This window comes from Dreissena polymorpha, unplaced genomic scaffold, assembly GCF_020536995.1.
Source record: "Dreissena polymorpha isolate Duluth1 unplaced genomic scaffold, UMN_Dpol_1.0 chrUn125, whole genome shotgun sequence".
In the NCBI taxonomy this organism is placed as follows: domain Eukaryota; kingdom Metazoa; phylum Mollusca; class Bivalvia; order Myida; family Dreissenidae; genus Dreissena; species Dreissena polymorpha.
In genome coordinates, this window is record NW_026273439.1 from 34543 (window position 1) to 56100 (window position 21558).

A 21558-nucleotide genomic window follows, 5' to 3' on the forward strand; every position below is an offset into this window, starting at 1 on the left:
TGCACGTTTTGTTGTGACATATATGTGAAACATTCATTGTGTCTGTCAAAATCTTTGTACCCAAGAAGTGCAAAAAGAACGCAAGCCGGTGTGCGAGGAAATGTATGCGCTTGCCGGCCACTGTGGCTCGCAGCACCCCATATCCATAGCGGTCATGCTCACCCACCCATAACCGACAAGCACCTGCTGCACCTGCACCTCCAGACTTTTGTTCTACAAGGTTTTTTAACCGTTGAACTGTGTGAAAAGAAGGGACACTTGCATAAAATGCACTGGCCATAAGCTATGGCTGAAAATGCAAACAAGTATGGATATTAATGCTGTTTTTGTCCATTTTCCCCCCGGAAAAACCTTACATTTCACTATTGGACTCTCGCTTTAGCACAATAATCTTTGTAAGCAGTTGTAAATTGGTAAATATGGTCAATAAAACTTGTAAAGATCCATTAATGTGCATAAATAAAAAATTGCCAATACCAGACATTGAGTTACCTCCCTTTGTTTGAGCCCTTAGTATGCTGGTGTTAGTGTTTTCCGATTGGAAATATTGTCGAAAATAAAATGCTGACATGTTCAGCAACATTTTTAAATGCAATTAAATGTTTTTGACAGGACTTGAAAAATTGACACTTTACCTTAAGAAACACCATACTATGGTAGAATCAGGAAAGTTGACTATTTTCATGAGGTTTACTCATATATGAGTGTGTACAATAAATTTTAAAATCCTGGGACGACTCGTGTATTTTTTATGCCTTGTTTTCTACACATGATAATTTGGTCATTTTCAGCACTGTTTCCCACTATCTGCAGACTGTACTACTGAGCCAGGAATTGCATTATGTTTGCAAGCAAATTTCAATAAACACTGCATTTTTGTACCCAATCATTTAAAAAATGATGTCCAAATGATAATTAACAGCCAAACACTTCTGATCAATGCATTGGTGCTGAAAAATCCTCAAAAAGCATAGCAAAAAGGTAAATATTTTGAAAGTTTTTACATATTTTCATTTAAAAAAGCCCATTTAATTACATGATTTACCTTTTCTTATGCAAACCTACCACTGAATTTTCTTCTACAAACAAGCACAGTACTTTGAGTAATGTAAACATTTGATTAAACATGGCTTTGGCTGCCACAATGGACTAAAATGACAATATCTCCCAATGAAAGGGAGGTAATCCAAAAGTTATAGAGATGACCACTGGCCAATCTTAAAAATTAACAAAAATAGATACAGCACAGGGAAAAACAAGAACCTTGGCACTTATCAGATGGGATTAAACAAACCTTTGCACATACAAAAAAAGTATTTTCTGGATTAAACTGGATTAAAAATGTTGGGCACACAGGACAAAACAAACTACATAAAAATGCTTGCCAGTGGTGTTCGAACACGTGTGCGAATGGAACTTCAAAATTTAAAGACAATAAAATCAAACGATAGCAATTACTTTGTAACAAGAAGTTCACAGGCTCTATCTAACATAATTCCGTGTTTCAGCAACGATCATTCAAAGTGCTCAAAAGCGTCTACCGTGTGCCAGCACCACATGTCAAGCATTCGAAAGTACAGCGTAAAACATTTGCCATACGGACAGCACCTTCATCTTTCGAATACGGATAGCAGCCGTCTCAAAGACACTATATCAAGTACTTTTGATACCGAAACACTTCAATATGTAAGCAATCTGTACAATGGAAACAGATGTGAGAGTTTGCACTCGACAATTTTCAACTATGCCCCAAAATTCACATGTTGGAAAAGGAATTTTTCCGGCCTATGCCATTCAGCAACCCATTCTCAAACACTTGGAAAAGGCAGAGCCACGTTTATTTTGGCTCGCACTGTCGGTATTAAAGTAAAACAGCATTCACAGATGTACAGGAATTTACAACATATTGACAAACGGAGCACTTATCATTCACGAAGAAAGGAATCCTTTCAATATAAGCAAACCAGATACTTTTTGCGAAAACGGGTTTCAAACCTTCCACTACTGAAAGACTCACTGTATTCATCTCAGCCATCATCTTCAGCTGGGGACCATAGTTATGGAATAAGTTATTAGATCTGTTTGCAATGTGCAGATTGACAAAGAACAATCTTAACTAGAAACAAAAACAAGAAATCAGAGATTTAAAACAATGTAAACAGTGATCAACAAACCAGTTACCTTTCACATAATACACTTCGGGTAACCATGATGACCAGTGCATTCTCTTGTCGCCAAGCACTTTTTTCGAGAATTATTCACCGACTGGGGCTCATACGACAAATGTTCCACCTTAATGCACGTTTTGTTGTGACATATATGTGAAACATTCATTGTGTCTGTCAAAATCTTTGTACCCAAGAAGTGCAAAAAGAACGCAAGCCGGTGTGCGAGGAAATGTATGCGCTTGCCGGCCACTGTGGCTCGCAGCACCCCATATCCATAGCGGTCATGCTCACCCACCCATAACCGACAAGCACCTGCTGCACCTGCACCTCCAGACTTTTGTTCTACAAGGTTTTTTAACCGTTGAACTGTGTGAAAAGAAGGGACACTTGCATAAAATGCACTGGCCATAAGCTATGGCTGAAAATGCAAACAAGTATGGATATTAATGCTGTTTTTGTCCATTTTCCCCCCGGAAAAACCTTACATTTCACTATTGGACTCTCGCTTTAGCACAATAATCTTTGTAAGCAGTTGTAAATTGGTAAATATGGTCAATAAAACTTGTAAAGATCCATTAATGTGCATAAATAAAAAATTGCCAATACCAGACATTGAGTTACCTCCCTTTGTTTGAGCCCTTAGTATGCTGGTGTTAGTGTTTTCCGATTGGAAATATTGTCGAAAATAAAATGCTGACATGTTCAGCAACATTTTTAAATGCAATTAAATGTTTTTGACAGGACTTGAAAAATTGACACTTTACCTTAAGAAACACCATACTATGGTAGAATCAGGAAAGTTGACTATTTTCATGAGGTTTACTCATATATGAGTGTGTACAATAAATTTTAAAATCCTGGGACGACTCGTGTATTTTTTATGCCTTGTTTTCTACACATGATAATTTGGTCATTTTCAGCACTGTTTCCCACTATCTGCAGACTGTACTACTGAGCCAGGAATTGCATTATGTTTGCAAGCAAATTTCAATAAACACTGCATTTTTGTACCCAATCATTTAAAAAATGATGTCCAAATGATAATTAACAGCCAAACACTTCTGATCAATGCATTGGTGCTGAAAAATCCTCAAAAAGCATAGCAAAAAGGTAAATATTTTGAAAGTTTTTACATATTTTCATTTAAAAAAGCCCATTTAATTACATGATTTACCTTTTCTTATGCAAACCTACCACTGAATTTTCTTCTACAAACAAGCACAGTACTTTGAGTAATGTAAACATTTGATTAAACATGGCTTTGGCTGCCACAATGGACTAAAATGACAATATCTCCCAATGAAAGGGAGGTAATCCAAAAGTTATAGAGATGACCACTGGCCAATCTTAAAAATTAACAAAAATAGATACAGCACAGGGAAAAACAAGAACCTTGGCACTTATCAGATGGGATTAAACAAACCTTTGCACATACAAAAAAAGTATTTTCTGGATTAAACTGGATTAAAAATGTTGGGCACACAGGACAAAACAAACTACATAAAAATGCTTGCCAGTGGTGTTCGAACACGTGTGCGAATGGAACTTCAAAATTTAAAGACAATAAAATCAAACGATAGCAATTACTTTGTAACAAGAAGTTCACAGGCTCTATCTAACATAATTCCGTGTTTCAGCAACGATCATTCAAAGTGCTCAAAAGCGTCTACCGTGTGCCAGCACCACATGTCAAGCATTCGAAAGTACAGCGTAAAACATTTGCCATACGGACAGCACCTTCATCTTTCGAATACGGATAGCAGCCGTCTCAAAGACACTATATCAAGTACTTTTGATACCGAAACACTTCAATATGTAAGCAATCTGTACAATGGAAACAGATGTGAGAGTTTGCACTCGACAATTTTCAACTATGCCCCAAAATTCACATGTTGGAAAAGGAATTTTTCCGGCCTATGCCATTCAGCAACCCATTCTCAAACACTTGGAAAAGGCAGAGCCACGTTTATTTTGGCTCGCACTGTCGGTATTAAAGTAAAACAGCATTCACAGATGTACAGGAATTTACAACATATTGACAAACGGAGCACTTATCATTCACGAAGAAAGGAATCCTTTCAATATAAGCAAACCAGATACTTTTTGCGAAAACGGGTTTCAAACCTTCCACTACTGAAAGACTCACTGTATTCATCTCAGCCATCATCTTCAGCTGGGGACCATAGTTATGGAATAAGTTATTAGATCTGTTTGCAATGTGCAGATTGACAAAGAACAATCTTAACTAGAAACAAAAACAAGAAATCAGAGATTTAAAACAATGTAAACAGTGATCAACAAACCAGTTACCTTTCACATAATACACTTCGGGTAACCATGATGACCAGTGCATTCTCTTGTCGCCAAGCACTTTTTTCGAGAATTATTCACCGACTGGGGCTCATACGACAAATGTTCCACCTTAATGCACGTTTTGTTGTGACATATATGTGAAACATTCATTGTGTCTGTCAAAATCTTTGTACCCAAGAAGTGCAAAAAGAACGCAAGCCGGTGTGCGAGGAAATGTATGCGCTTGCCGGCCACTGTGGCTCGCAGCACCCCATATCCATAGCGGTCATGCTCACCCACCCATAACCGACAAGCACCTGCTGCACCTGCACCTCCAGACTTTTGTTCTACAAGGTTTTTTAACCGTTGAACTGTGTGAAAAGAAGGGACACTTGCATAAAATGCACTGGCCATAAGCTATGGCTGAAAATGCAAACAAGTATGGATATTAATGCTGTTTTTGTCCATTTTCCCCCCGGAAAAACCTTACATTTCACTATTGGACTCTCGCTTTAGCACAATAATCTTTGTAAGCAGTTGTAAATTGGTAAATATGGTCAATAAAACTTGTAAAGATCCATTAATGTGCATAAATAAAAAATTGCCAATACCAGACATTGAGTTACCTCCCTTTGTTTGAGCCCTTAGTATGCTGGTGTTAGTGTTTTCCGATTGGAAATATTGTCGAAAATAAAATGCTGACATGTTCAGCAACATTTTTAAATGCAATTAAATGTTTTTGACAGGACTTGAAAAATTGACACTTTACCTTAAGAAACACCATACTATGGTAGAATCAGGAAAGTTGACTATTTTCATGAGGTTTACTCATATATGAGTGTGTACAATAAATTTTAAAATCCTGGGACGACTCGTGTATTTTTTATGCCTTGTTTTCTACACATGATAATTTGGTCATTTTCAGCACTGTTTCCCACTATCTGCAGACTGTACTACTGAGCCAGGAATTGCATTATGTTTGCAAGCAAATTTCAATAAACACTGCATTTTTGTACCCAATCATTTAAAAAATGATGTCCAAATGATAATTAACAGCCAAACACTTCTGATCAATGCATTGGTGCTGAAAAATCCTCAAAAAGCATAGCAAAAAGGTAAATATTTTGAAAGTTTTTACATATTTTCATTTAAAAAAGCCCATTTAATTACATGATTTACCTTTTCTTATGCAAACCTACCACTGAATTTTCTTCTACAAACAAGCACAGTACTTTGAGTAATGTAAACATTTGATTAAACATGGCTTTGGCTGCCACAATGGACTAAAATGACAATATCTCCCAATGAAAGGGAGGTAATCCAAAAGTTATAGAGATGACCACTGGCCAATCTTAAAAATTAACAAAAATAGATACAGCACAGGGAAAAACAAGAACCTTGGCACTTATCAGATGGGATTAAACAAACCTTTGCACATACAAAAAAAGTATTTTCTGGATTAAACTGGATTAAAAATGTTGGGCACACAGGACAAAACAAACTACATAAAAATGCTTGCCAGTGGTGTTCGAACACGTGTGCGAATGGAACTTCAAAATTTAAAGACAATAAAATCAAACGATAGCAATTACTTTGTAACAAGAAGTTCACAGGCTCTATCTAACATAATTCCGTGTTTCAGCAACGATCATTCAAAGTGCTCAAAAGCGTCTACCGTGTGCCAGCACCACATGTCAAGCATTCGAAAGTACAGCGTAAAACATTTGCCATACGGACAGCACCTTCATCTTTCGAATACGGATAGCAGCCGTCTCAAAGACACTATATCAAGTACTTTTGATACCGAAACACTTCAATATGTAAGCAATCTGTACAATGGAAACAGATGTGAGAGTTTGCACTCGACAATTTTCAACTATGCCCCAAAATTCACATGTTGGAAAAGGAATTTTTCCGGCCTATGCCATTCAGCAACCCATTCTCAAACACTTGGAAAAGGCAGAGCCACGTTTATTTTGGCTCGCACTGTCGGTATTAAAGTAAAACAGCATTCACAGATGTACAGGAATTTACAACATATTGACAAACGGAGCACTTATCATTCACGAAGAAAGGAATCCTTTCAATATAAGCAAACCAGATACTTTTTGCGAAAACGGGTTTCAAACCTTCCACTACTGAAAGACTCACTGTATTCATCTCAGCCATCATCTTCAGCTGGGGACCATAGTTATGGAATAAGTTATTAGATCTGTTTGCAATGTGCAGATTGACAAAGAACAATCTTAACTAGAAACAAAAACAAGAAATCAGAGATTTAAAACAATGTAAACAGTGATCAACAAACCAGTTACCTTTCACATAATACACTTCGGGTAACCATGATGACCAGTGCATTCTCTTGTCGCCAAGCACTTTTTTCGAGAATTATTCACCGACTGGGGCTCATACGACAAATGTTCCACCTTAATGCACGTTTTGTTGTGACATATATGTGAAACATTCATTGTGTCTGTCAAAATCTTTGTACCCAAGAAGTGCAAAAAGAACGCAAGCCGGTGTGCGAGGAAATGTATGCGCTTGCCGGCCACTGTGGCTCGCAGCACCCCATATCCATAGCGGTCATGCTCACCCACCCATAACCGACAAGCACCTGCTGCACCTGCACCTCCAGACTTTTGTTCTACAAGGTTTTTTAACCGTTGAACTGTGTGAAAAGAAGGGACACTTGCATAAAATGCACTGGCCATAAGCTATGGCTGAAAATGCAAACAAGTATGGATATTAATGCTGTTTTTGTCCATTTTCCCCCCGGAAAAACCTTACATTTCACTATTGGACTCTCGCTTTAGCACAATAATCTTTGTAAGCAGTTGTAAATTGGTAAATATGGTCAATAAAACTTGTAAAGATCCATTAATGTGCATAAATAAAAAATTGCCAATACCAGACATTGAGTTACCTCCCTTTGTTTGAGCCCTTAGTATGCTGGTGTTAGTGTTTTCCGATTGGAAATATTGTCGAAAATAAAATGCTGACATGTTCAGCAACATTTTTAAATGCAATTAAATGTTTTTGACAGGACTTGAAAAATTGACACTTTACCTTAAGAAACACCATACTATGGTAGAATCAGGAAAGTTGACTATTTTCATGAGGTTTACTCATATATGAGTGTGTACAATAAATTTTAAAATCCTGGGACGACTCGTGTATTTTTTATGCCTTGTTTTCTACACATGATAATTTGGTCATTTTCAGCACTGTTTCCCACTATCTGCAGACTGTACTACTGAGCCAGGAATTGCATTATGTTTGCAAGCAAATTTCAATAAACACTGCATTTTTGTACCCAATCATTTAAAAAATGATGTCCAAATGATAATTAACAGCCAAACACTTCTGATCAATGCATTGGTGCTGAAAAATCCTCAAAAAGCATAGCAAAAAGGTAAATATTTTGAAAGTTTTTACATATTTTCATTTAAAAAAGCCCATTTAATTACATGATTTACCTTTTCTTATGCAAACCTACCACTGAATTTTCTTCTACAAACAAGCACAGTACTTTGAGTAATGTAAACATTTGATTAAACATGGCTTTGGCTGCCACAATGGACTAAAATGACAATATCTCCCAATGAAAGGGAGGTAATCCAAAAGTTATAGAGATGACCACTGGCCAATCTTAAAAATTAACAAAATAGATACAGCACAGGGAAAAACAAGAACCTTGGCACTTATCAGATGGGATTAAACAAACCTTTGCACATACAAAAAAAGTATTTTCTGGATTAAACTGGATTAAAAATGTTGGGCACACAGGACAAAACAAACTACATAAAAATGCTTGCCAGTGGTGTTCGAACACGTGTGCGAATGGAACTTCAAAATTTAAAGACAATAAAATCAAACGATAGCAATTACTTTGTAACAAGAAGTTCACAGGCTCTATCTAACATAATTCCGTGTTTCAGCAACGATCATTCAAAGTGCTCAAAAGCGTCTACCGTGTGCCAGCACCACATGTCAAGCATTCGAAAGTACAGCGTAAAACATTTGCCATACGGACAGCACCTTCATCTTTCGAATACGGATAGCAGCCGTCTCAAAGACACTATATCAAGTACTTTTGATACCGAAACACTTCAATATGTAAGCAATCTGTACAATGGAAACAGATGTGAGAGTTTGCACTCGACAATTTTCAACTATGCCCCAAAATTCACATGTTGGAAAAGGAATTTTTCCGGCCTATGCCATTCAGCAACCCATTCTCAAACACTTGGAAAAGGCAGAGCCACGTTTATTTTGGCTCGCACTGTCGGTATTAAAGTAAAACAGCATTCACAGATGTACAGGAATTTACAACATATTGACAAACGGAGCACTTATCATTCACGAAGAAAGGAATCCTTTCAATATAAGCAAACCAGATACTTTTTGCGAAAACGGGTTTCAAACCTTCCACTACTGAAAGACTCACTGTATTCATCTCAGCCATCATCTTCAGCTGGGGACCATAGTTATGGAATAAGTTATTAGATCTGTTTGCAATGTGCAGATTGACAAAGAACAATCTTAACTAGAAACAAAAACAAGAAATCAGAGATTTAAAACAATGTAAACAGTGATCAACAAACCAGTTACCTTTCACATAATACACTTCGGGTAACCATGATGACCAGTGCATTCTCTTGTCGCCAAGCACTTTTTTCGAGAATTATTCACCGACTGGGGCTCATACGACAAATGTTCCACCTTAATGCACGTTTTGTTGTGACATATATGTGAAACATTCATTGTGTCTGTCAAAATCTTTGTACCCAAGAAGTGCAAAAAGAACGCAAGCCGGTGTGCGAGGAAATGTATGCGCTTGCCGGCCACTGTGGCTCGCAGCACCCCATATCCATAGCGGTCATGCTCACCCACCCATAACCGACAAGCACCTGCTGCACCTGCACCTCCAGACTTTTGTTCTACAAGGTTTTTTAACCGTTGAACTGTGTGAAAAGAAGGGACACTTGCATAAAATGCACTGGCCATAAGCTATGGCTGAAAATGCAAACAAGTATGGATATTAATGCTGTTTTTGTCCATTTTCCCCCCGGAAAAACCTTACATTTCACTATTGGACTCTCGCTTTAGCACAATAATCTTTGTAAGCAGTTGTAAATTGGTAAATATGGTCAATAAAACTTGTAAAGATCCATTAATGTGCATAAATAAAAAATTGCCAATACCAGACATTGAGTTACCTCCCTTTGTTTGAGCCCTTAGTATGCTGGTGTTAGTGTTTTCCGATTGGAAATATTGTCGAAAATAAAATGCTGACATGTTCAGCAACATTTTTAAATGCAATTAAATGTTTTTGACAGGACTTGAAAAATTGACACTTTACCTTAAGAAACACCATACTATGGTAGAATCAGGAAAGTTGACTATTTTCATGAGGTTTACTCATATATGAGTGTGTACAATAAATTTTAAAATCCTGGGACGACTCGTGTATTTTTTATGCCTTGTTTTCTACACATGATAATTTGGTCATTTTCAGCACTGTTTCCCACTATCTGCAGACTGTACTACTGAGCCAGGAATTGCATTATGTTTGCAAGCAAATTTCAATAAACACTGCATTTTTGTACCCAATCATTTAAAAAATGATGTCCAAATGATAATTAACAGCCAAACACTTCTGATCAATGCATTGGTGCTGAAAAATCCTCAAAAAGCATAGCAAAAAGGTAAATATTTTGAAAGTTTTTACATATTTTCATTTAAAAAAGCCCATTTAATTACATGATTTACCTTTTCTTATGCAAACCTACCACTGAATTTTCTTCTACAAACAAGCACAGTACTTTGAGTAATGTAAACATTTGATTAAACATGGCTTTGGCTGCCACAATGGACTAAAATGACAATATCTCCCAATGAAAGGGAGGTAATCCAAAAGTTATAGAGATGACCACTGGCCAATCTTAAAAATTAACAAAAATAGATACAGCACAGGGAAAAACAAGAACCTTGGCACTTATCAGATGGGATTAAACAAACCTTTGCACATACAAAAAAAGTATTTTCTGGATTAAACTGGATTAAAAATGTTGGGCACACAGGACAAAACAAACTACATAAAAATGCTTGCCAGTGGTGTTCGAACACGTGTGCGAATGGAACTTCAAAATTTAAAGACAATAAAATCAAACGATAGCAATTACTTTGTAACAAGAAGTTCACAGGCTCTATCTAACATAATTCCGTGTTTCAGCAACGATCATTCAAAGTGCTCAAAAGCGTCTACCGTGTGCCAGCACCACATGTCAAGCATTCGAAAGTACAGCGTAAAACATTTGCCATACGGACAGCACCTTCATCTTTCGAATACGGATAGCAGCCGTCTCAAAGACACTATATCAAGTACTTTTGATACCGAAACACTTCAATATGTAAGCAATCTGTACAATGGAAACAGATGTGAGAGTTTGCACTCGACAATTTTCAACTATGCCCCAAAATTCACATGTTGGAAAAGGAATTTTTCCGGCCTATGCCATTCAGCAACCCATTCTCAAACACTTGGAAAAGGCAGAGCCACGTTTATTTTGGCTCGCACTGTCGGTATTAAAGTAAAACAGCATTCACAGATGTACAGGAATTTACAACATATTGACAAACGGAGCACTTATCATTCACGAAGAAAGGAATCCTTTCAATATAAGCAAACCAGATACTTTTTGCGAAAACGGGTTTCAAACCTTCCACTACTGAAAGACTCACTGTATTCATCTCAGCCATCATCTTCAGCTGGGGACCATAGTTATGGAATAAGTTATTAGATCTGTTTGCAATGTGCAGATTGACAAAGAACAATCTTAACTAGAAACAAAAACAAGAAATCAGAGATTTAAAACAATGTAAACAGTGATCAACAAACCAGTTACCTTTCACATAATACACTTCGGGTAACCATGATGACCAGTGCATTCTCTTGTCGCCAAGCACTTTTTTCGAGAATTATTCACCGACTGGGGCTCATACGACAAATGTTCCACCTTAATGCACGTTTTGTTGTGACATATATGTGAAACATTCATTGTGTCTGTCAAAATCTTTGTACCCAAGAAGTGCAAAAAGAACGCAAGCCGGTGTGCGAGGAAATGTATGCGCTTGCCGGCCACTGTGGCTCGCAGCACCCCATATCCATAGCGGTCATGCTCACCCACCCATAACCGACAAGCACCTGCTGCACCTGCACCTCCAGACTTTTGTTCTACAAGGTTTTTTAACCGTTGAACTGTGTGAAAAGAAGGGACACTTGCATAAAATGCACTGGCCATAAGCTATGGCTGAAAATGCAAACAAGTATGGATATTAATGCTGTTTTTGTCCATTTTCCCCCCGGAAAAACCTTACATTTCACTATTGGACTCTCGCTTTAGCACAATAATCTTTGTAAGCAGTTGTAAATTGGTAAATATGGTCAATAAAACTTGTAAAGATCCATTAATGTGCATAAATAAAAAATTGCCAATACCAGACATTGAGTTACCTCCCTTTGTTTGAGCCCTTAGTATGCTGGTGTTAGTGTTTTCCGATTGGAAATATTGTCGAAAATAAAATGCTGACATGTTCAGCAACATTTTTAAATGCAATTAAATGTTTTTGACAGGACTTGAAAAATTGACACTTTACCTTAAGAAACACCATACTATGGTAGAATCAGGAAAGTTGACTATTTTCATGAGGTTTACTCATATATGAGTGTGTACAATAAATTTTAAAATCCTGGGACGACTCGTGTATTTTTTATGCCTTGTTTTCTACACATGATAATTTGGTCATTTTCAGCACTGTTTCCCACTATCTGCAGACTGTACTACTGAGCCAGGAATTGCATTATGTTTGCAAGCAAATTTCAATAAACACTGCATTTTTGTACCCAATCATTTAAAAAATGATGTCCAAATGATAATTAACAGCCAAACACTTCTGATCAATGCATTGGTGCTGAAAAATCCTCAAAAAGCATAGCAAAAAGGTAAATATTTTGAAAGTTTTTACATATTTTCATTTAAAAAAGCCCATTTAATTACATGATTTACCTTTTCTTATGCAAACCTACCACTGAATTTTCTTCTACAAACAAGCACAGTACTTTGAGTAATGTAAACATTTGATTAAACATGGCTTTGGCTGCCACAATGGACTAAAATGACAATATCTCCCAATGAAAGGGAGGTAATCCAAAAGTTATAGAGATGACCACTGGCCAATCTTAAAAATTAACAAAAATAGATACAGCACAGGGAAAAACAAGAACCTTGGCACTTATCAGATGGGATTAAACAAACCTTTGCACATACAAAAAAAGTATTTTCTGGATTAAACTGGATTAAAAATGTTGGGCACACAGGACAAAACAAACTACATAAAAATGCTTGCCAGTGGTGTTCGAACACGTGTGCGAATGGAACTTCAAAATTTAAAGACAATAAAATCAAACGATAGCAATTACTTTGTAACAAGAAGTTCACAGGCTCTATCTAACATAATTCCGTGTTTCAGCAACGATCATTCAAAGTGCTCAAAAGCGTCTACCGTGTGCCAGCACCACATGTCAAGCATTCGAAAGTACAGCGTAAAACATTTGCCATACGGACAGCACCTTCATCTTTCGAATACGGATAGCAGCCGTCTCAAAGACACTATATCAAGTACTTTTGATACCGAAACACTTCAATATGTAAGCAATCTGTACAATGGAAACAGATGTGAGAGTTTGCACTCGACAATTTTCAACTATGCCCCAAAATTCACATGTTGGAAAAGGAATTTTTCCGGCCTATGCCATTCAGCAACCCATTCTCAAACACTTGGAAAAGGCAGAGCCACGTTTATTTTGGCTCGCACTGTCGGTATTAAAGTAAAACAGCATTCACAGATGTACAGGAATTTACAACATATTGACAAACGGAGCACTTATCATTCACGAAGAAAGGAATCCTTTCAATATAAGCAAACCAGATACTTTTTGCGAAAACGGGTTTCAAACCTTCCACTACTGAAAGACTCACTGTATTCATCTCAGCCATCATCTTCAGCTGGGGACCATAGTTATGGAATAAGTTATTAGATCTGTTTGCAATGTGCAGATTGACAAAGAACAATCTTAACTAGAAACAAAAACAAGAAATCAGAGATTTAAAACAATGTAAACAGTGATCAACAAACCAGTTACCTTTCACATAATACACTTCGGGTAACCATGATGACCAGTGCATTCTCTTGTCGCCAAGCACTTTTTTCGAGAATTATTCACCGACTGGGGCTCATACGACAAATGTTCCACCTTAATGCACGTTTTGTTGTGACATATATGTGAAACATTCATTGTGTCTGTCAAAATCTTTGTACCCAAGAAGTGCAAAAAGAACGCAAGCCGGTGTGCGAGGAAATGTATGCGCTTGCCGGCCACTGTGGCTCGCAGCACCCCATATCCATAGCGGTCATGCTCACCCACCCATAACCGACAAGCACCTGCTGCACCTGCACCTCCAGACTTTTGTTCTACAAGGTTTTTTAACCGTTGAACTGTGTGAAAAGAAGGGACACTTGCATAAAATGCACTGGCCATAAGCTATGGCTGAAAATGCAAACAAGTATGGATATTAATGCTGTTTTTGTCCATTTTCCCCCCGGAAAAACCTTACATTTCACTATTGGACTCTCGCTTTAGCACAATAATCTTTGTAAGCAGTTGTAAATTGGTAAATATGGTCAATAAAACTTGTAAAGATCCATTAATGTGCATAAATAAAAAATTGCCAATACCAGACATTGAGTTACCTCCCTTTGTTTGAGCCCTTAGTATGCTGGTGTTAGTGTTTTCCGATTGGAAATATTGTCGAAAATAAAATGCTGACATGTTCAGCAACATTTTTAAATGCAATTAAATGTTTTTGACAGGACTTGAAAAATTGACACTTTACCTTAAGAAACACCATACTATGGTAGAATCAGGAAAGTTGACTATTTTCATGAGGTTTACTCATATATGAGTGTGTACAATAAATTTTAAAATCCTGGGACGACTCGTGTATTTTTTATGCCTTGTTTTCTACACATGATAATTTGGTCATTTTCAGCACTGTTTCCCACTATCTGCAGACTGTACTACTGAGCCAGGAATTGCATTATGTTTGCAAGCAAATTTCAATAAACACTGCATTTTTGTACCCAATCATTTAAAAAATGATGTCCAAATGATAATTAACAGCCAAACACTTCTGATCAATGCATTGGTGCTGAAAAATCCTCAAAAAGCATAGCAAAAAGGTAAATATTTGAAAGTTTTTACATATTTTCATTTAAAAAAGCCCATTTAATTACATGATTTACCTTTTCTTATGCAAACCTACCACTGAATTTTCTTCTACAAACAAGCACAGTACTTTGAGTAATGTAAACATTTGATTAAACATGGCTTTGGCTGCCACAATGGACTAAAATGACAATATCTCCCAATGAAAGGGAGGTAATCCAAAAGTTATAGAGATGACCACTGGCCAATCTTAAAAATTAACAAAAATAGATACAGCACAGGGAAAAACAAGAACCTTGGCACTTATCAGATGGGATTAAACAAACCTTTGCACATACAAAAAAAGTATTTTCTGGATTAAACTGGATTAAAAATGTTGGGCACACAGGACAAAACAAACTACATAAAAATGCTTGCCAGTGGTGTTCGAACACGTGTGCGAATGGAACTTCAAAATTTAAAGACAATAAAATCAAACGATAGCAATTACTTTGTAACAAGAAGTTCACAGGCTCTATCTAACATAATTCCGTGTTTCAGCAACGATCATTCAAAGTGCTCAAAAGCGTCTACCGTGTGCCAGCACCACATGTCAAGCATTCGAAAGTACAGCGTAAAACATTTGCCATACGGACAGCACCTTCATCTTTCGAATACGGATAGCAGCCGTCTCAAAGACACTATATCAAGTACTTTTGATACCGAAACACTTCAATATGTAAGCAATCTGTACAATGGAAACAGATGTGAGAGTTTGCACTCGACAATTTTCAACTATGCCCCAAAATTCACATGTTGGAAAAGGAATTTTTCCGGCCTATGCCATTCAGCAACCCATTCTCAAACACTTGGAAAAGGCAGAGCCACGTTTATTTTGGCTCGCACTGTCGGTATTAAAGTAAAACAGCATTCACAGATGTACAGGAATTTACAACATATTGACAAACGGAGCACTTATCATTCACGAAGAAAGGAATCCTTTCAATATAAGCAAACCAGATACTTTTTGCGAAAACGGGTTTCAAACCTTCCACTACTGAAAGACTCACTGTATTCATCTCAGCCATCATCTTCAGCTGGGGACCATAGTTATGGAATAAGTTATTAGATCTGTTTGCAATGTGCAGATTGACAAAGAACAATCTTAACTAGAAACAAAAACAAGAAATCAGAGATTTAAAACAATGTAAACAGTGATCAACAAACCAGTTACCTTTCACATAATACACTTCGGGTAACCATGATGACCAGTGCATTCTCTTGTCGCCAAGCACTTTTTTCGAGAATTATTCACCGACTGGGGCTCATACGACAAATGTTCCACCTTAATGCACGTTTTGTTGTGACATATATGTGAAACATTCATTGTGTCTGTCAAAATCTTTGTACCCAAGAAGTGCAAAAAGAACGCAAGCCGGTGTGCGAGGAAATGTATGCGCTTGCCGGCCACTGTGGCTCGCAGCACCCCATATCCATAGCGGTCATGCTCACCCACCCATAACCGACAAGCACCTGCTGCACCTGCACCTCCAGACTTTTGTTCTACAAGGTTTTTTAACCGTTGAACTGTGTGAAAGAAGGGACACTTGCATAAAATGCACTGGCCATAAGCTATGGCTGAAAATGCAAACAAGTATGGATATTAATGCTGTTTTTGTCCATTTTCCCCCCGGAAAAACCTTACATTTCACTATTGGACTCTCGCTTTAGCACAATAATCTTTGTAAGCAGTTGTAAATTGGTAAATATGGTCAATAAAACTTGTAAAGATCCATTAATGTGCATAAATAAAAAATTGCCAATACCAGACATTGAGTTACCTCCCTTTGTTTGAGCCCTTAGTATGCTGGTGTTAGTGTTTTCCGATTGGAAATATTGTCGAAAATAAAATGCTGACATGTTCAGCAACATTTTTAAATGCAATTAAATGTTTTTGACAGGACTTGAAAAATTGACACTTTACCTTAAGAAACACATACTATGGTAGAATCACAAAGTTGACTATTTTCATGAGGTTTACTCATATATGAGTGTGTACAATAAATTTTAAAATCCTGGGACGACTCGTGTATTTTTTACCTTGTTTTCTACACATGATAATTTGGTCATTCAGCACTGTTTCCCACTATCTGCAGACTGTACTACTGAGCCAGGAATTGCATTATGTTTGCAAGCAAATTTCAATAAACACTGCATTTTTGTATCATTTAAAAAATGATGTCCAAATGATAATTCAGCCAAACACTTCTGATCAATGCATTGGTGCTGAAAAATCCTCAAAAGCATAGCAAAAGGTAAATATTTTGAAAGTTTTTACATATTTTCATTAAAAAAGCCCATTAATTACATGATTTACCTTTTCTTATGCAAACCTACCACTGAATTTTCTTCTACAAACAAGCACAGTACTTTGAGTAATGTAAACATTTGATTAACATGGCTTTGGCTGCCAAATTCTATGACAAATTCCCAATGAAGGGAGGTAATCCAAAAGTTATAGAGATGACCACTGGCCAATCTTAAAAATTAACAAAATAGATACAGCACAGGGAAAAACAAGAACCTTGGCACTTATCAGATGGGATTAAACAAACCTTTGCACATACAAAAAAAGTATTTTCTGGATTAAACTGGATTAAAAATGTTGGGCACACAGGACAAAACAAACTACATAAATGCTTGCCAGTGGTGTTCGAACACGTTTGCGAATGGAACTTCAAATTTAAAGACAATAAAATCAAACGATAGCAATTACTTTGTAACAAGAAGTTCACAGGCTCTATCTAACATAATTCCGTGTTTCAGCAACGATCATTCAAAGTGCTCAAAAGCGTCTACCGTGTGCCAGCACCACATGTCAAGCATTCGAAAGTACAGCGTAAAACATTTGCCATACGGACAGCACCTTCATCTTTCGAATACGGATAGCAGCCGTCTCAAAGACACTATATCAGTACTTTGATACCGAAACACTTCAATATGTAAGCAATCTGTACAATGGAACAGATGTGAGAGTTTGCACTCGACATTTTCAACGTGCCCCAAAATTCACATGTTGAAAAGGAATTTTTGCCGGCCTATGCCATTCAGCAACCCATTCTCAAACACTTGGAAAAGGCAGAGCCACGTTTATTTTGGCTCGCACTGTCGGTATTAAAGTAAAACAGCATTCACAGATGTACAGGAATTTACAACATATTGACAAACGGAGCACTTATCATTCACGAAGAAAGGAATCCTTTCAATATAAGCAAACCAGATACTTTTTGCGAAAACGGGTTTCAAACCTTCCACTACTGAAAGACTCACTGTATTCATCTCAGCCATCATCTTCAGCTGGGACCATAGTTATGGAATAAGTTATTAGATCTGTTTGCAATGTGCAGATTGACAAAGAACATCTTAACTAGAAACAAAAACAAGAAATCAGAGATTTAAAACAATGTGTGATCAACAAACCAGTTACCTTTCACATAATACACTTCGGGTAACCATGATGACCAGTGCATTCTCTTGTCGCCAAGCACTTTTTCGAGAATTATTCACCGACTGGGGCGTACGACAAATGTTCCACCTTAATGCACGTTTGTTGTGACATATATGTGAAACATTCATTGTGTCTGTCAAAATCTTTGTACCCAAGAAGTGCAAAAAGAACGCAAGCCGGTTGCAGATGTATGCGCTTGCCGGCCACTGTGGCTCGCAGCACCCCATATCCATAGCGGTCATGCTCACCAACCCATAACCGACAAGCACCTGCTGCACCTGCACCTCCAGACTTTTGTTCTACAAGGTTTTTTAACAGTTGAACTGTGTGAAAAGAGGGACACTTGCATAAAATGCACTGGCCATAAGCTATGGCTGAAAATGCAAACATGATGAAATAAAGCCACGTTATGGAACCACTTGACTCATTGCATGTGCATATGGTGTCTCCCCGAGTAGCCTGTGCAGTTCGCACAGGGTATTCAGGGACTACGCCTACCGCTTTTATGGACTTTGTCATTTGAAGGAAGTCTCGTCTAACTGTTAATCAAGCATATGCGGAAATGTTGCTCTTGTTTAGCCTGTGCGGACTAAACAGGCCAATCTGGAACGGCACTTTACGCATGAGCATAAAAACCAGTTTGTGGGACTAAACAGGCTTATATGGGACGGCACTTGACGCATGCGCATTTAAGCCTGAGAGAGGCTCAAATGAACATATGCGTTATTTAAGCATGGGAATATAAAGGTTAAACAAGGGGTTTTATTTTGAGCTGCTCCTAAATAACCTTCACTTGTATTAAGAATTTCAAAACCGGTTTAAGAAATATAAAAACTGGGAAAGCTTTGCATGAAATGTTTTTACAATAGTAAATTTTTTTTAAATGAAATATTGTTTAAAGTAATAATATATTTTCACGTTTTGTTTTGTCATTATTATATTTTAAAGCGCAAAAACGGTACAATTTGCTTATCAGACGGTCCTAAAAATGACCTCTCATCGCTAATTTTTGTTTGAGGAGGAACTATTTATAGAAGTCCTGGAACATGACGACTTTTATTAGGAAGAAAGATAATCAAGCTTATAAAATAATTCCTCGCATACAAAGCTATGCAACTGACGGTCATTCAACATCTTGAGAACATAGTGATAGTGCGAAGGTTTACGACAAACATCCATATTCTACAGATATAATTCAGCACGCACCTATTTTCGGCTTTCTAACTCGCTTTCACAGTCGGCAAACTGGTCCTCGAATTTTTGGGGGAAAGAGTATTCTGAAAGAAAGAGCAAAATACAACGGGTTAGCATGTTTCGAAATAGTATGACATGCAACAATAATTGAAAATCAATAAATTCATTTTCTGTGTTTGTAACCGACAGGTCTAGTAAAAATGCAATCCACTGTATAGAGGCATCGGTATAGTTGTAAATATAAAGTCTGAAACGGTAATTAAGTTATTGGTATCAATAACATAATACATGTTCTCGTGGCCTTTCATTTATTTTAATCTCCAAAAGAACTTCTCAAGTGATTCCCTTTAAGAGTCTGCAAGGGATTTATCCTAAAAGTTTGATTTCATTACGTGAACGACAGCGGGACGTATGTATCCATTAGTTTACAAAGATTGATTTTGACAACCTTAACATCATTCAATATAAAGAAGTGAAACTCCAGCTGCTGGAGCAGTATTGAATTTTCATTAAAAACAATTAGTTGGCCCTTTATTTAAGGCAAGTGACAGATTGCCCAAACAGTACAAACAGCACAATACAAACCAACATAAACACAAAATATGAATAAAACTGGGGTCACCGCCTTGGAACGGTCAATGCAAAGCATTGGGGTTTAAACCTGGTTATAGAGCGCTCAACCTCACACTTGGCCCAGCAATATTCATAATACATTTAAGTGTAAATAAAATTTAACGTCATAGCATTGTAACTCAAATTAAACAATAATAAAAGGGAATTAAAACGCATTCAATTTAATTACTATGCCTTTAAAATAGATCGATAGCTCCAAACAAGTTTATCCTTCATATATAAGTAAGCTTATGATGATGCTATGACTAATGCAACTGATATGTAGAGCAACACTTCCCAAATATTAACAGCACTACTGCATGTTAAAGACTCACCGGATGGGTGTGTACCCATGATCATGGTGGCAAGCTCAAATAACTCTCCCTCTGCCTGTAGACTGAGGCCTGTACAAAGTGTTAATTATCATATTGAAGTAATAATCATCAGCAGCAAACAAAACACCATAATCATCATCAATCACGTCGTCGTCATCATCATCTTCACGAAAGTAATCGATGTAACTAGTTTTCAATATGTTCCTTATGTACGAAGACCTGGTATACATTCTATGTAAAAAAATTATTAAATGAATATCTGCTCGTTTACCATAGACACATCAGCAGATAGTGCAAATAAAAAAACGAACATCAAAACTACAACCGATTTACTATTCATTCACAGCGGCGATTATGTTTGTTGATCGATAAGGTGTCCTTTGCTCAACACAATTTTTGGAAGACTTCTGGAGAGCGTCTTAAAATTATCATATGCATTAAATCTTACATTCAAGTTTTCTTTTATTGAAACCAAGCTCCCTCAGATAATCACTTGAGGCCTCCTGAAATACAGCAAAGCTTCATTCTGAGCATTACCAAATACAAACATTAGCACTGAGAGAATCATTGGCGGGGATAATGTCATCCCTAAAATCAAGTGATTTATACGAAAATGAGCTGGTTGTATAGACTCTTAACAGACAGGAATGTTTGAATATTGTGTTTGTGTTCACTGAGTACATTCTGACAAGTGAATCTTTCTATCAACGTCCAGGTTAATGGCCTATAGTTATGTTTGTTACAGAATAAAATAATCGAACTTAGAATATTATCGACACAGTTAACAATGACAGCACATAAGTCACGTATTATGTTTGCAATTAGTCAAATTCGTGTAGTAGAAAACAAAGATAACTTACCGATATAATTTCAATAGCTTTGTGCACGGTTTCGCAACGATTGATCAAGACTGCAATGAGAACAGTTAAAAGTTCATACACACATGTAGGAATGTAAGGTGTTTCATGTTTAGTAAGTATCCACAATAGCATTTGATTGAAAATGAAGAATTATTTAAGGTGTAAGTATTTGCTCACATATACAAGCAGAAATATATTGTACATCTGTCGAAGTACATAGATACAGAGGTTACTATAAATTCAACTGGAACAGATTACATTTTCAGGCGACTTTTTGGGTCGGTAAAAAAAGTTTAATATTGCCCCGAATTAAAACACAGGG

The 21558-nt window shown here is 37.0% G+C and overlaps 1 long non-coding RNA gene across 1 annotated transcript; it reads right to left on the reverse strand.

Moving 5' to 3' along the window:
* Window positions 1-19459: 19459 nt before the first annotated feature.
* LOC127864109 (uncharacterized) lies at window positions 19460-20872 on the reverse strand. Its single transcript, XR_008041471.1, has 3 exons — window positions 20825-20872; window positions 20377-20445; window positions 19460-19512 (listed from the first exon to the last, which is right to left on the reverse strand). It is a non-coding gene; the product is annotated as an uncharacterized LOC127864109 (long non-coding RNA).
* Window positions 20873-21558: the final 686 nt, after the last annotated feature.